We start from the raw sequence: 16,576 nt of genomic DNA on the forward strand, positions 1-16,576 counted from the left end.
CAGGTTGTGGGCTATTTCATGGCATAGCATTTCTGCCAGGATGGTCTCGATCTCCTGACCTCATGATCCACCCACCTCGGCCTCCCAAAGTGCTGGGATTACAGGCTTGAGCCACCGCGCCCAGCCTGATGCATAGATTTCTTAAACACAGATGCTTGAAACACATGAGTGGTCTATAAAGACCTCCAAGGCAGGTTGTGGGCTATTTCATGGCATAGCATTTCTAACATGATAATCCTATGAAAGCATACAAATATGATGTTTTGACATGAAGAACCTGCATATGAAATTCAATAAACATATGTCAATAATCATTGATATTTATCACAGTAGCATGTTCTCCCTACACATTTATGAATAATTTCTTTCCCCAGCTCCCCCAGCCCTAATACAATAGTGAGTCTTTTGACTGTATGGTCCTTGACACTTCCACCCACACCACTCTGCTAAAATAGTTCTCACTAAGGTCACCAATGACAATAAAGTCACTAAGTCTAACAAATAATTTTCAGTCCTTATCTTATTCAATCCCTCAGTAGCATTTGATACAGGCAATCTTCCCTTCCTTCTTGAAGTACATTTTGCCCTTGCCTTTTATGAAACTGCAGTCCCCTTATTTTATTTACCCACTTTTGTATTGCTCCTTTGCAGATTTATCCTCCTTTACTTGGTTATTAAGCATTGAAGTTCACCAGGGCACTGTTCTAGATATTTTTACCATCCCACTCAATACTCTTTCTCTGAATGATTTAATCCATTCCCATGGCTTACAATATCTTCATGCTCAGTGTGTCTCTGGAGCATAAATAAAGATTTATATCTCCAACCCAGGTTTCTCCCATGAACCTTAAACCCTTATGTCCAACTCAACATCTCCACTGAGATATCTCAAGGGCATCTGAAATTGAACTGGCCTGAGTGTGAACTTAGATTTCTTCTCAGACTTGCTCCTCCTCGTGTTTTGTATCAGAGTACCAAAACAGCTACTTACAGTTGTGTAAGTAGGAATTTGAGTCATCTTCAATACTTTCCTTCCTCTCAACTTCCACATCAAATTCATCAACATGTCCTGTTGATTTTACCTTGAAAATACCTCTCAAATTCATCCACTTATCTCCATCTTTATTAGTAGCAACTCAGTCAAGCTATTGCAGTAGACTTTCTTTGGTAACAGCTTTACTGAGATTTAATTCAGGTATTATAAAACACAGCCATTTAAGTTGTACAATTCAATGGTTTTTAGTATAGTCATACTTCATTTTATTTGCTTCATTTCATTTTGTAGATTTTGCATTTTTTAAAATAAGTTGAAGTTTTGTGGAAATCCTGCATCGAGCAAGTCTATCAGCAATATTTTTCCTAAGCATGTGCTCACTTCATGTCTCTGTCTTACATTTTGGTAACTATCACAACAGACCAGGTGCAGTGGCTCATGCCTGTAATTCCAGCACTTTGGAAGGCTGTGGCGGGTAGATCACTTAAGGTCAGGAGTTCGGGACTAGCCTGGCCAACATGGTAAAACCCCATCTCTACTAAAAATACAAAAATTAGCCAGGCATGGTGGGAAGCACCTGTAATCCCAGCTACTTGGGAGACTGAGGCAGGAGAATCACTTGAACTCGGGAGGCAGAGGCTTCAGTCAGCCGAGATCACACTGCTGCACTCCAACCTGGGTGACAGAGTGAGACTCCATCTCAAAAAAGAAAAAAAATTATAACAATACTTCATACTTTTTTATTACTGTTATATCTGTTATGAAGATCTGTGGTCAGTGATCTTAGATGTTACTATTTTAATTGTTTTGGGGCACCATAAACAGTGCCCATATGGGACAACAAACTTAACCAATAAATGTTGTAGGTGTTCTGACTGCTCCACCAACTGGCCATTCTCTCCTCTCTATCCATCTCCTCAGGGACTCCGTATTTCCTGAGACAGAACAATATTGAAATTAGCCCAATTAATGACCTTACAATTGCCTTGAAGTGTTCAAGTTAAAGAGAAGAGTCTCAAGTCTCTCACTTTAAGTCAAAATCTAAAAATGATTAAGCTTAGTGAGGAGGGCAAGTTGAAAGCCAATATAGGCCAAAAGCTAGGCTTCTTGCATTAGCCATATTGTGGATGCAAAGTAAAAGTTCTTGAAGGAAATTAAAAGTGCTACTCCCATGAATGCACAAATAATAAGAAAGCAAAACAGCCTTATTGTTGATATAAAGAAAGTTTTAGTGGTCTGGATAGAAGATCAAACCAGCCACAACACTCCCTTAACCTAAAACCTAATCAAGGCCGAGGCCCTAACTCTCTTCAATTCTATGAAGTCTGAGAGAAGTGAGGAAGCTGCAGAAGAAAAGATGGAAGTTAGCAGACGTTGCTTCATGAAGTTTAAGGAAAGAAGCCATGTCCATAACATAAAAGTACAAAGTAAGCAACAAATGCTGATGTAGAAGCTGGAGCAAGTTATCCAGAAGATCTATCTAAGAAAACTGAGGAAGGTGACTACATTAACAACAGATTTTCAATATAGATGGAACAGCCTTATATAGAAAGATATCATCTAAGTCTTTCATAACTAGACAGTAGAAGTCAATGCCTGGTTTCAAAGGACAGGCTGATTCTTTTGTTAGAAACTAATGCAACTGGTGACTTTAAGTTGAAGCCAATGCTCATTTACCATTTCAAAAATTCTGGAGCCCTTAAGAATCACATTAAATCAACTCTACTTGTACTGTATAAATGGAACAATAAAGCATGGATGACAGCACATTTGTTTACAGCATGGTTTACTGATTATTTTAAGTCCACTGTTGAGACCTACTGCTCAGAAAAAACAAGATTCCTTTCAAAATATTGTTGTTGTTCATTGACAATACACTCAAGAGCTCTGGTAGAGGTGTACAAGAAGATGAATATTGTTTTACTGCCTGCTAACACAACATCCATTCTGTAGCCCATGGATCAAGGGGATATTTTGACTTTCAAGTCTTTTTTTTTTTTTTTTTTTTTTTTTTGAGACAGAGTCTCGCTCTGTCACCCAGGCTGGAGTGCAGTGGTCGGATCTCAGCTCACTGCAAGCTCCGCCTCCCGGGTTTTCGCCATTCTCCTGCCTCAGCCTCCCGAGTAGCTGGGACTACAGGCGCCCGCCACCTCGCCCGGCTAATTTTTTGTATTTTTAGTAGAGACGGGGTTTCACCGTGTTAGCCAGGATGGTCTCGATCTCCTGACCTCGTGATCCGCCCGTCTCAGCCTCCCAAAGTGCTGGGATTACAAGCTTGAACCACCACGCCCGGCCGACTTTCAAGTCTTAAGAAATATATTTTATAAGGCTATATGTAGCTATAATAGAGTGTGATTCCTGTGATGAATCTGGGTAAAGTAAAAGAAAAACCTCTGGTTTTCCTTATTCACCATTCTAGATGCCGTTAAGTAAATAAATTTGTGATTCATGGGAGGAAGTTAAAATATTACATTAACTGGAGTTTTGAAGTAGCTGATTCCAATCACTATGGTTGACTGAGAGGGTCAAGAAGTCAGTGGATGAAGTAACTTGAGATGTGGTGGAAATAGCAAAAGAGATGTTGCTGATGCAGCCAAATTAACAATGAATGGAACTTCCTCTGCAGGAACCCTAGCTGTGTCACACGACCCAGTCAAGCCAGTAACTCAGTAACTCGTCCTCTACCAGCAAAGACGGATATTCCTCTATTCTCTGGCAGTATAACTCAGGTCAGAAGTCCTGCTGGAAGTGCAATGAGCCTTATTCCTGAAGATGGCCTTCTTCCTATTCTCATCTCCACTGGTGTAAAAGGAGACTATAATGTGGAAGAGAAACCATCACAGATTTATTTCAGTAATGCAGCAGTTGGAGGATGTTGGCCCTGACCCACTTGTATTTGTTTTAAATGCAAATTTGTTGTCAATGCTTAAAATTGTAAATTATATGAACAGGAAGTGCTGGTGTTTTACAACCAAGGGAATGCATGCAGTGGGTCAGTATGAGATAGTCATTCTTCTACAGTGTCTACCGGATGGAAAGTGTTTGCCAAAGGATATCTTTAATCACTTTGTGTGACTTTATCAGGATGCTCTGGCAGGGAATGTGGTGGGCAACTTGGGACACTCCTTCTTTAGTCAATGTTTCCTTGGCAGTAAAAAACATGGTGGATTCTTTTCTTTTTTTTTTTTTTTTTGAGATGGGGTCTTGCTCTGTCACCCAGGTTGGAGTGCAATGGCGTGATCTCGGCTCACTGCAAGGTCCGCCTCCCAGGTTCATGCTATTCTCCTGCCCCAACCTCCTGAGTAGCTGGGACTACAGGCGCCTGCCACCATGCCCGGCTAATTTTTTTTATATATATATTTTTAGTAGAGACGGGGTTTCACTGTGTTAGCCAGGATGGTCTTGATCTCCTGACCTCGTGATCCTCCCGCCTTGGCCTCCCAAAGTGCTGGGATTACAGGCTTGAGCCACCACACCCGGACACATGGTGGATTCTTATATGTGACATCTACCCACCAGTCATTGCAAGACCTAGTACTCCCAACCCCACCTTACTTCTTTGGGATTCTTATCCAGAAATGGCAAACTCCTAGGGCTAAAGTGTTTCCTATCCATCTGATGTTGAGACTTGGAGCTGAATATCGATTTTATCCATGCCCACTATTCAGTGTCAGATCTCAGAAGCCATTGTTTGGAGAGATGGGGCATATCATCATGAATCTTCTTGCAGAGTTCAGAAATTATCAGTATACCTTGTCAGTAGTTCAAGGTTGGTGGTTGATATGGAAGTTTAGAAAACCGGCATAAAAATTCCCAGCAACAGATAAAATGAGATTATGAAAGCCATGAACAAATCCAGTGAGCATGTCCTGGCAGGAGGTGCCTGCTTCAATGAAAAGGCAGATTCTCATCTTGTGTATGTGCAGAATGATGATGGAAATGATCAGACCCAGGCTATCAGTATTCACAATCAGCCCAGAAAAGTGACTGGTGCCAGTTTCTTTGTGTTCAGTGGCACTCTGAAATCCTCTTCCGGATACCTTGCCAAGTCCAGTATTATGGAAGATGGCATTATGGTCCAGATCACTGCAGAGAACATGGATTCCTTGAGGTAGGCACTGCGAGAGATGAAAGACTTCAGCATCACCTGTGGGAAGGCAGACGCAGAGGATCCCCAGGAACACATCCACATCCAATGGGTGGATGATGACAAGAACGTTAGCAAGGGTGTCGTAAGTCCTATAGATGGGAAGTCCATGGAGACTATAACAAATGTGAAGATACTCCACGGATCAGAATGTAAAGCAAATGGAAAAGTCATCAGATGGACAGAGGTGTTTTTCCTAGAAAATGATGACTAGCACAATTGCCTCAGTGATCCTGCAGATCACAGTAGATTGACTGAGCATGTTACCAAGGCTTTTTGCCTTGCTCTCTGTCCTCACCTGAAGCTTCTGAAGGAAGATGGAATGACCAAACTGGGACTACGTGTGACGCTTGACTCAGATCAGGTCGGCTATCAAGCAGGGAGAAATGGCCAGCACCTTCCCTCGCAGTACATGAATGATCTGGACAGCGCCTTGGTGCCGGTGATCCATGGAGGGGCCTGCCAGCTCAGTGAGGGCTCTGTCGTCATGGAACTCATTGTTATTTTTAAAAGTTGCCACAGCCGTCTCAACCATCAGCAACTAGCATCCTGATCAGTCAGCTGCCGTCAACATTGAGGCAACACCCTCCACTAGCAAAAAGATTATAACTCCCTGGAAGATACTGGTTTTTCTTTGCCTGGCTTATTTCACTTAGCATAATATACTTCAAGTTCATCCATGTTATCACAAATGACAGAATTTTCTTATTTTATAAAGCTTTGTGTGTGTGTGTATAAAATCTCACATTTTCTCAATCTATTCATCTGTTGACAGACATTGAGGTTAATTCCATACCTTGGCTATTGTAGATAATGCTGAAATAAGCATAAAAGTGCAGATATCCCATCAACATACTGGTTTAATTTCTAGATATATGCCAAGTAGTGGAATTGCTGAATCATATTGTAGTTCTATTTTTAATTTTTTGAGAAGCCTTCATACTATTTTCCATAATGGCTCTACTAATTTACATTCCCATCAAAGTGTTCTAGGGTTCCCTTTTCTCTATATTCTCACCAATACTTATCTTTTATATTTTTAAGAGAAGCCATTCTAACAGGTGTGAAGTGATATATCACTGTGGTTTTAATTTACATTTTCTTGATGATTAGTTATATTGAGTTTTTTATTTTTTTCATATACCTGGTGGCCATTTTTATATCTTCTTTTAAGAAATGTCTATTTGGGTCCTTTGCCCTACTTCCAATTTGGTTGTTTTCTTGCTATTGAATTCTTTAAGTTTCCTATAAATTTTGGATATAAACCCCTTATCAGATATATGGTTTGCAAATTTTTCTCCCAGTTTGTAGGTTGCCACTTTACTCTTTTGATTGTTTCCTTTCTGCACAGAAGCTTTTTAGTTTGATGCAATCCCATTTGTCTATTTTTGCTTTTGTTGTCTATGCTTTTTGGGTGATATTAAAAAAATGCTAAAATCAGCATCAAGAAGCTTTTTCTCTGTTTTCTTCAAGTAGTTTTATGGGTTCAGACCTTAACCTTTATGTCTTTAATTCATTTTGACTTGGTTTTTGTATGTGATGAGATATAAGGGTCCAATTTCATTCTTCTGCATGTGGATATCCAGCTTTCCCAACACCACTTACTGAAGAGACTCTCTCTACCCCATTGTGTGTTCTTGGCACCTTTGTTGAAGATCAACTGACTGTAAATGTGAGGATTGATTTCTGAGCTATCTATTCTACTCCTTTGGTCTATTTGCCTGTTTTTATGCCAGTACTATGCTATTTTGATTACAATAGCTTTTTGGTATATTTTGGAATCAGGTATTGTGATGCCTCTAGCTTTACTCTTTTTGTTTGCAATTGCTTTGGGTATTCGGGTTTTTTTTGTTTGTGTGGTTTTATGTGAATTTTAGGATTTTTTTTCCTATTTCTTTGAAAAATATTATTTGAATTTTGCTGGAGATTGCATTGAATATGTAGGTTGCTTTGGGCACCATGGACACTTTAACAATATTAATTCTTCTGAATCACATATGTGAAATATTTGTCTTTTCTTCTATTTCTTTCATCGGTATTTTTATAGTTTTCAGTAGACAGAAATTTTACCTTGTTTCTTAAATGTATTTCTAAGTTTTTTAATGCTTTTGTAAATGGGGTTATTTTCTTATTTTTCAGGTATTTGTTGTTAGTGTATGGAAACACTGCTGATTTTTGTACGATGATTTTGTATCCAGCAATTTTACCGAATTTTTAAATTTGTTCTAATAGTCTTTAGGTGTTCTGTATATAAGGGTGTATTATCTGCAAACCAAGAGAACTGAACTTTTTGCTTTGCAATTTGGATGCCTTTTCTTTTTCTTTTTCTTTGCTTTTTTTTTTTTTTTTTTTTGCCTAATTGCTCTGGTGAGGACTTCCTGTATTATATTGAATAGAATTAAGATTGGGCATCCTTGTCTTGTTCCTGATCTTAGAAGAAAAGCTTTCAGCTTTTCTTTCTTTCTTTCTTTCTTTCTTCCTTCCTTCCTTCCTTCCTTCCTTCCTTCCTTCCTTCCTTCCTTCCTTCCTTTCTTTCTTTCTTTCTTTCTTTCTTTCCTTCTTTCCTTCTTTCTTTCTTTCTTTCTTTCTTTCTTCTTTCTTCTTCTTCTTCTTTCTTTCTCTTCTTCTTCTTCTTCTCCTCCTCCTCCTCTTCCTCCTTCTTCTTCTTCTTTTTTTCTCCGCTCCCTCCCTCCCTCCCTTCCTTCCTTTCTTTCCTTCTTTCTTTTTTTGATGGAGTTTTGCTCTTGTTGCCCAGGCTGGAGTGCAATGGCATGCTCTTGGCTCACTGGAACCTCTGTCTCCTGAGTTCAAGTGATTCTCCTGCCTAGCCTTTCAAGTAGCTGGGATTACAGGTATGTGCCATCATGCCTGGCTAATTTTGTATTTTTAGTAGAGACAGGGTTTCACCATGTTTACCAGGCTGGTCTCGAACTCCTGACCTCAGGTGATCCACTCACCTTGGCCTCTAAAAGTGCTGGAATTACAGGCGTGAGCCACTGCACCCGGCCGCTTTCAGCTTTTCATGGTTAAGTATGATGTTAGCTGTGAAGACTAAAATCCTTAAGATATCATTGAAGTCTCTTAATAGCATTCTGCATTAATTAATTACACACCTAAATGTAAAGTTTCAACTTTGATAAGTGGTACAACAAAATACAGTCACACATGGACCATATATGTGGTGGTAGTTTCATAAGATGATAATGAAGCTGAAAAATTCCTGTAGTCTAGTGATAGCTTAGCTGTCATATTGTTATAGCACAATGCATTACATTTTTTTATGTTTAGAAATGTTTAGATACACAAATACCATTGTGTTACAATTGCCTACAGTATTCAGTGCAGTAACATGATGTACAGGTTCGTAGCCTAGGAGTCACACCATATACCATCTAGGTTTGCCTAAGGACACTCTGTGATATTCACACAATGACAAAAACTGCCTAATGATGCATTTTTCAGAAGGTACTCCTGTTCTTAAGCAATGCATGACTGTATATTATGAGAGTCTGAAAGTCTATAACAGATCAATTTGACCCAGCCACAGGTCTTCTGCATGTGCTCTTTGTTTACCAGTAGGAAATGTGTTTATTTTGTTCACTATTGGATCTTCAGTTAAAACATTTATTTTTAGTTTTTTATTTTTTTTTAGCTAGATCAAGACTCTAGAGTCTAGTTTGCCTCTAAGTTTAATGCATTGTGAAGAACAAGGAAATTAACACTGGTTAGTTTTAATATATTATGCAAAAGTAAACTGCTAAAAGTTAAAAGAGTCCATGTCTAACCATTGAGTCATAGGCATCTTGCAAAAGAATAAGTACTACAACCTAAGTCACAGTAACAAAAGTTTGTCAAAGAAAAAATCAATTCCATATTTCATCCACATCTTAGGCACTTGAAGTCAAATGTTAAAAATAAACACGCATACCAGACTTCCAATCAAAGTATTTGGATTGGCTCTTGTTTAAGACTTGCATGAGAGGCATTCCTTTATTCTGGAACTCACTAAACCTTTCATGGTCAAACATATCTAGTAAATACACTCTACACTTTGCTTTCTAACAGTCTGACACATTTTATGATGTCTCAGATGGTCAGTTTAAGTTGCTTTTTGTAACTGCTGCTATTTACATGCACAAAAATAAAAATACAGGCCAGCCATATTTTGCCTATTATGTAACGTAGACATATTTTTGCTCTTTACATTAAGGAGTATATATACACACACATATACATACGTACACATACATATATACACACACATACGCACACACCTATAAATGTATCTGAAGATATATATATGTGTATGTGTGTCTATATATATATACATATATATATATCTCTCTCTGAAGACCTGTGATGTGGAATGCAAGAGAGAATATTTAGAGAGCTGTAGACTGTATTAACTGAGTATAACCACAACATCTTAAAAAAGGAATATTTCCTCAGAAAACTCTGAAATCATAAAGGAAAGGATAACAACAACAACATTTACTTACTTAAGAAAATCTTTGTACAGTTTAAGCGTTCAGAAACTTGTATGCTTTTGGCTAGGCTCAGGATCATGTTTGGGAGGTTATTTTTGTTTTGTTTTCTTGGAACTTACTGGCTTTTCCTGGTTAGGTCTTCTGGATATAGTTCTCAGACACTTCACAGAGAACTAGATGAACAGCCATGTTGAATATATAAGATATGAGAAGGCTGGGCGCGGTGGCTCACGCCTGTAATCCCAGCACTTTGGGAGGCCGAGGCGGGCGGATCACAAGGTCAGGAGATCGAGACCATGGTGAAACCCCGTCTCTACTAAAAATACAAAAAATTAGCCGGGCAAAGTGGCGGGCGCCTGTAGTCCCAGCTACTCGGGAGGCTGAGGCAGGAGAATGGTGTGAACTCGGGAGGCGGAGCTTGTGGTGAGCCGAGATCATGCCACTGCACTCCAGCCTGGGTGACAGAGCGAGACTCAGTCTCAAAAAAAAAAAATAGTTGATCATCAAACTGAATTGTAATTCATTTGAAATAACTGAATATAAAACTGGATTTTAAAATTCCCGAATAACAAACATGTAACATGAAAAATCTTTAAATTTCAAGTTAAAGTACATCTAGAAACTCAACATGTAGAAGACAAATGCCTTCTTTTTTGTCCAGAAGTTATTTACTACCTTTTGTTTTAAAGAGCAGGAGAAGTCTCTGGAGACCTTTTCAGTAGCCAATCAGGAAATTTGGACTTGGAGAGTTTAATAACAAGTCATAGATCACAAAACTAGTTACTGGCAGACTTTGAATTTGAACTCATGTCTCTTCACTATCATTTTGCCTCCTTGAGACAGGATTCTATCGTGGGTAAGGATAATGTGTACACAAAGACATATATTCTTAAAACATATATTCTCTATTTCTTTTATGATTTTAAAAGTAATCATTATAAAAATATTCAAACAACAGCCAGTGCAGAAAGCAGAGTGAATTTTGGCCTTCCATTCCCGTCAAAGGATACGCATTTCACATAGGTAAAAAGGAAGACAAGGCAGCTTAGTGTAGCTTAGAGCTGAGAAAAGTCTAATTTTTTGAACTTTTTCTTCCTTCCCATACCATAGGAAAGCATTCATTCAAAGTCTGTCATTACTGCAGGCCCAAATTTAGAAAGTTATGACTGTGATATTGCTACTCTTGAAGGAAGATATCTCACAGAGCAGTTTTGCAAAATGTTGTGAAATTGAGTGCTATGGAAACAGGACAGCACCCGATTCCCCTTTGGAACACATGAGGTAATCATTTGAATTATACCTTTGCAAAGGCATGTTAGAATGCATTTTTTTAGATAGCTGTTTGAAACGGTGATTAACATGACCCTTTTGGGGAGATTTGATCTGCTTGTCAGCTGCGTGGAAACACAACAGGCTGTAAAAGAGGGTTTATTATCAAGTAATATAACTGAAAAGGCATGGTGCATGCAAAAAGAGGAAGATAGATTTTGTTCTCTCTTGGTGTGTCTCAGATATTTATTAATCGAGATGGTATTTGCAGTGGCAAATCCCATTTCCCCTTTCACATTCCCTCTGGCTGGCATATGATGATAGCATTAGAGCTGATGCTACTTGGCTGATCATGCATTGCTGATCACCATTCAAGGCAACCGGAAGAGACAAAAGAAAAAGCCTTATCAGTCCCCAGAGTACTAATGTGAGGAGAAAATTGCTCATTTGAAACGTTTTAAAATTTCATTTCATTTCTAAACAGTAACAAACTGTATTACTCTCTTTTATTTTTATATGTTGTCAGATGGGATACAGGCCATTATTTATGAACCACTTGCAAAGCTGCTCCTCCCATCGCTCCACCTCCCCTCCCACTGCTAGCTTCCAGTTCCCATCCTAAGTACCACACTATCTTATTTAGTATTCTTCCCTTTGTTCTACTCTATGCTTCTAGTTTAAATATGATAGAATTATGTGAGATTAATCACATTTGTAACATCAGGTGCCACAAAAAAAGAGAAAAGAAACAAAAATCCTATTTATAAATAGCTTTTGCATTCTGTGGGTTCCTCATGGTTTTACTAAACACTTTATTGCTTCATGTTTAGAATTCACTTGACTTCATTTAGAATTCATTGCTTTATATAATAAGGTGCTATATAAAAGATGCAATTAGGCCGGGCGCGGTGGCTCAAGCCTGTAATCCCAGCACTTTGGGAGGCCGAGACGGGCAGTTCACGAGGTCAGGAGATCGAGACCATCCTGGCTAACACTGTGAAACCCCGTCTCTACTAAAAAATACAAAAAACTAGCCGGGCGAGGTGGCGGGTGCCTGTAGTCCCAGCTACTCGGGAGGCTGAGGCAGGAGAATGGCTTGAACCCGGGAGGCGGAGCTTGCAGTGAGCTGAGATCCGGCCACTGCACTCCAGTCCGGGTGACAGAGCAAGACTCCATCTCAAAAAAAAAAAAAAAAAAAAAAAAAAAAAAAAAAAAAAAAAAAAAAAAAAAAAAAAAAAAAAAAAAAAAAAAAAAAAAAAGATGCAATTAGACATTTTTCCCATTACTAGTTTCACTGTTTAAAGAGAGAGAAAACACGTGGAAGAATGTGAGTCAGGACAGACTCTGGACCCACTTCCTCATTGATTGGAGTTTCTGATTAAGAATCATAAAAGTGGCCGGGCACAGTGGCTCATGCCTGTAATCCCAGCACTTTGGGAGGCCAAGGTGGGCAGATCACAAGGTCAGGAGATCGAGACCATCCTGGCTAACATGGTGAAACCCCATCTCTACTAAAAATACAAAATATTAGCTGGGAGTGGTGGCGGGCTCCTGTAGTCCCAGCTACTTGGGAGGCTGAGGCAGGAGAATGGCGTGAACCCGGGAGGCGGAGCCTGCAGTGAGCCGAGACTGCATCACTGCACTCCAGACTGGGTGACAGAGCGAGACTCCATTTCAAAAAAAAAAAAAAAAAATCATAAAAGTACTACGTCTTAAGAAAGTCCTGGAAAGGTCTCTAATTGCTGTGAGGGCTCAATAAGTTCATGAGAAAATGAGAAAATCTCTAGTGTACAGTTTCAGCTTGGGTACTTTGCTTATTTTTATGCAATAATTACATTATAGACTCCTTTTAACTATTATTGAATTAAGTCAAGATAAGAAGGAAATCTAAATATGAAACTGGGACTCAGAAAATACCACCTGTTCTTCTAGGCAATGGAGCAGAGCAGTAAACAAAATGGACAACAATCTCTTTGCTCTCACAGAGTCACCATGCTTGTGAAAAAATACTAATTGGATGGACTTTATCATATAAATATAAGCAGGAGGCTGATGTTATTATATCTGCTTTTGCAATGAGAAAACATGCAAGGTCAGTTTGTGCATAGTCTAACTTGCACATGTCTCTAAAGACATTTAGTCCATCACTATCACGAGGACTCGACAGCTAATGTAAATGATTTGGAATAAGTGTTTTTATAAGACCCATACATCATGTCACATAATTCAGTTGCAAAAGATGTGGGAGGCGTCAGTCAATGACAAGTGGTATACATTTATGCCAGTTTTATTTTCTCCTATAGGTTTGGTCCAAGTGACTGCTCATGAACATATGGGATCTGACTAAAGAATTGTTATTTTCTGTATACGTTCAGTATCAAAGTATACAATTTGAAGTTTTTTTCTAAATCTTTTCACTTCTGCCTTACACAGTCCTGAAGAAAGAATGGTGTCTTTCTTGGATGTCTATCCACCTGACGAGACATGGTGCAATGGAAAGAATACAGTCTTAAAAATCAAGGCTGGGCACGGTGGCTCATGCCTGTAATCCTAGCACTCTGGGAAGCTTAGGAGGGTGGATCACCAGAGGTCAGGAGTTCGAGACCAGCCTGGCCAATGTGGTGAAATCCCATCTCTATTAAAAATACAAAATTAGCCAGGGGTGGTGGTTCGCACCCATAATCCCAAATACTTGGGAGGCTGAGGTGGGAGTATCACTTGAACCCAGGAGGCACAGGTTTCAGTGAGCCAAGATCCTGCCACTGCACTCCAGCCTGGGTGACAGAGCGAGACTCCATTAAAAAAAAAATCAAAAGATGGAAGTTAGAGCCCTGGTGTTTTTCACAAACTATCTAAGTAAACTTGGACAAAGGTCTAATATCCAGAATCTTCAAGGAACTTAAAGAAATTTACAAGAAAAAAACAAACAATCCCATCAAAAAGTGGGCAAAGGACATGAACAGACACTTCTCAAAAGAAGACATTTATGTGGCCAACAAACATATGAAAAAAGCTCAATATCACTTATTAGAGAAATGCAAATCAAAACAACGATAAGATACCATCTCATGCCAGTCAGAATGGCGATTATTAAAAAGTCAAATAAAGAATTTCATGTATAAGGTGGGAGTTCATTTCTAATCACTGTTCCACTCTTACATATGTTTGCAAACTTTACCATAGAAGACTTTTTTTGAATTTAGTGGAAAGGAGTCAATGATGCAGTGTGTCGAAAATAGTTATCTATTTGCTTTCACATCAAACTATTTTGGTAAGATTAATAATGAATAATAATCACCTGTTCATGGCACTTTGACGTCATTCACAGTATATCACTTATTGAGTGACGTCAATGTCTGCAGCAATGTGCTAAACTCCTCACAAACCTCAAGTCACTTATAGCACTGAGATTTAGATATTATTGTGCCTATATTTGCAAATGAGTAAACTGAGAAACAAATAGGTTGATAAAGGTGACATATACAGTAAGTGGCAGAGCCTGGATTCAAGCCTAGGCCTCTCTGACGGCAAATGTCTAGTGCTTTTATGTATATACTATACTACCTCATTTGATACCCACACCAATCATGTAAGATAGGTAAGGCATTATAAACCTCACTTTATTGATGAGAAAACAAAATCTAAGGGTTTATGTGACTGACTGACTTTGAAACACAATGCTAGTAAGTAGTGGAGCAGGGACTGGAGCCTGATGACCAATATCTAACTGAGCATAAGATTATATTAAGCAAAGGCCGGGCGCAGTGGCTCATGCCTGTAATCCCAGCACTTTGGGAGGCCGAGGCAGGTGGATCACTAGGTCAGGAGTTCAAGACCAGCCTGGTCAAGATGGTGAAACCCAGTCTCTACTAAAAGTACAAAAAAGAAAAAAGAAAAAATTGCCGGGCATGGCGGCACGTGCCTGTAATCCCAGCTACTTTGGAGGCTGAGGCAGGAGAATCACTTGAACCTGGGCAGCAGAGGTTGTAGTGAGCTGAGATCGCGCCACTGCACTCCAGCCTAGGCGACAGTGTGAGCCTCCGTCTCAAAAAAAAAAAAAAAAAAGGATTATATTAAGCCAACATTTACGAGACCAATTTAAGTATTTTGCCTATTCATGATATCAGTCATGTGACCATTTTAGGTTTTGGAGCAGTGGTTACGAAAAAATAGATCTAGGCTTAAACGTAATTGATAGAAAACATAAAAACAATGTGTGTTATAAACATTCTATCAACCAAGAAGTTTTCATGGAACATCTACTTTATGCACAGCATTCTCCTACAATCCATGTGAGCATAGAAAAATACATAACAGGCCAGGTGCAGTGGCTCACACCTATAATCCCAGCACTTTGGGAGGCTGAGGTGGGAGGATTGCTTGAGGCCAGGAGTTCAACTCCAGCCTGTGCAACAAAGAGAGATCCCCCCAGCGCTCCAATAATAATAATAATAATAATAATAATAATAGCTGGGTGTGGTGGTGCGTGCCTGTAGTCCCAGCTACTGAGGTGGGAAGATCAAACTGAGCTCAGGAATTCAAGGCTGCTGTGAGCCATTATTGCACCTCTGTACTCCAGCCTCGACAAGGAAGTGACTCCTTCTCTCAAAAAAAAAAAAAAAAAAACAATATAACACAGTACCTATCTTCAAAGAATTGGGAAGACAGAACTAAATGAAACCATTGCAGAAGAAATAAACACTAAGCAATAATGTGCAGGATGGAAACCAAAAAGAAATTAGAAGAAAGAGGCTGGGCGCAGTGGCTCAAGCCTGTAATCCCAGCACTTTGGGAGGCCGAGGCGGGCGGATCACGAGGTCAGGAGTTCGAGACCAGCCTGACCAACATGGTGAAAACCCGTCTCTACTAAAAATACAAAAATTAGCCAGGTGTGGTGGTGCACACCTGTAATCCCAGCTACTCAGGAGGCTGAGGCAGGAGAATCACTTGAACCTGGGAGGCGGAGGTTGCAGTGAGCCAAAATTGTGCCACTGCACTCCAGCCTGGGTGACAGAGTGAGACTCGTCTATTTAAAAAAAAATGTTCAATATGAGCTGGAGAGGACTGTATGAATGGAGACTTGAGTTTGGCTCTCAAGGCAAATAGGAATTTGTTAGATTGGCTAAGTTGCAGGAGCAAATTTAGAGGTAGGAATGAGCTAGATGTTGCTGGGGACAGTGACTAGGTAATGGATGGAAAAAGGGTTTCATTTTAAGTGCCAATTCTAGTCGTTTTTTGGTGTTGTCTGGGGCATCATATTGGGAAGTATTCAGAGACTCAGCAGGTAAGTGTCATATGAATGATTATTAATGTCTATTATGATTGTGGGAGGGAGGTAATAAGAACATGAGGTCAACCTTTTGCCATCCTGGCCCAGAACAAACTGGCTAGGGCAGAGAGTTTTCTTGGCAGTACAGCAGGAGGTAATGTTGAAAAGAAAGGTTGGGAGTAGATTGTGGATGGTCTAGGAATGCTGTGTTTATTAGCTACATATGCCTATTTAAACACTTGAAATGTGGCTGCCGCAAATTGAGATGGGCTGGAAGTGTGAAATACACACCAGATTTCTAAGACTATCTCCTCCACAAAAAATATAAAATATCTTATTAATAATTTTTATATCGATTATATGTGAAACTAGTAATATTTTGTCTATAGATTAGTTCATAAATTAAGGAT

The 16,576-nt window shown here is 39.4% G+C and overlaps 1 pseudogene across 1 annotated transcript in view; it reads left to right on the forward strand.

Moving 5' to 3' along the window:
* LOC105521602 overlaps positions 1–16,576 on the forward strand; it is a 188,777-nt pseudogene that overhangs the window by 90,201 nt on the left and 82,000 nt on the right. The window contains exons 5-6 of the transcript XR_001003298.1: positions 3,565–4,154; positions 4,479–5,653. The product of XR_001003298.1 is annotated as a zinc finger FYVE domain-containing protein 9-like (transcript). The remainder of the gene's footprint in view (positions 1–3,564; positions 4,155–4,478; positions 5,654–16,576) is intronic.

This window comes from Colobus angolensis, unplaced genomic scaffold (assembly GCF_000951035.1).
Source record: "Colobus angolensis palliatus isolate OR3802 unplaced genomic scaffold, Cang.pa_1.0 Scaffold401, whole genome shotgun sequence".
In the NCBI taxonomy this organism is placed as follows: Eukaryota; Metazoa; Chordata; class Mammalia; order Primates; family Cercopithecidae; genus Colobus; species Colobus angolensis.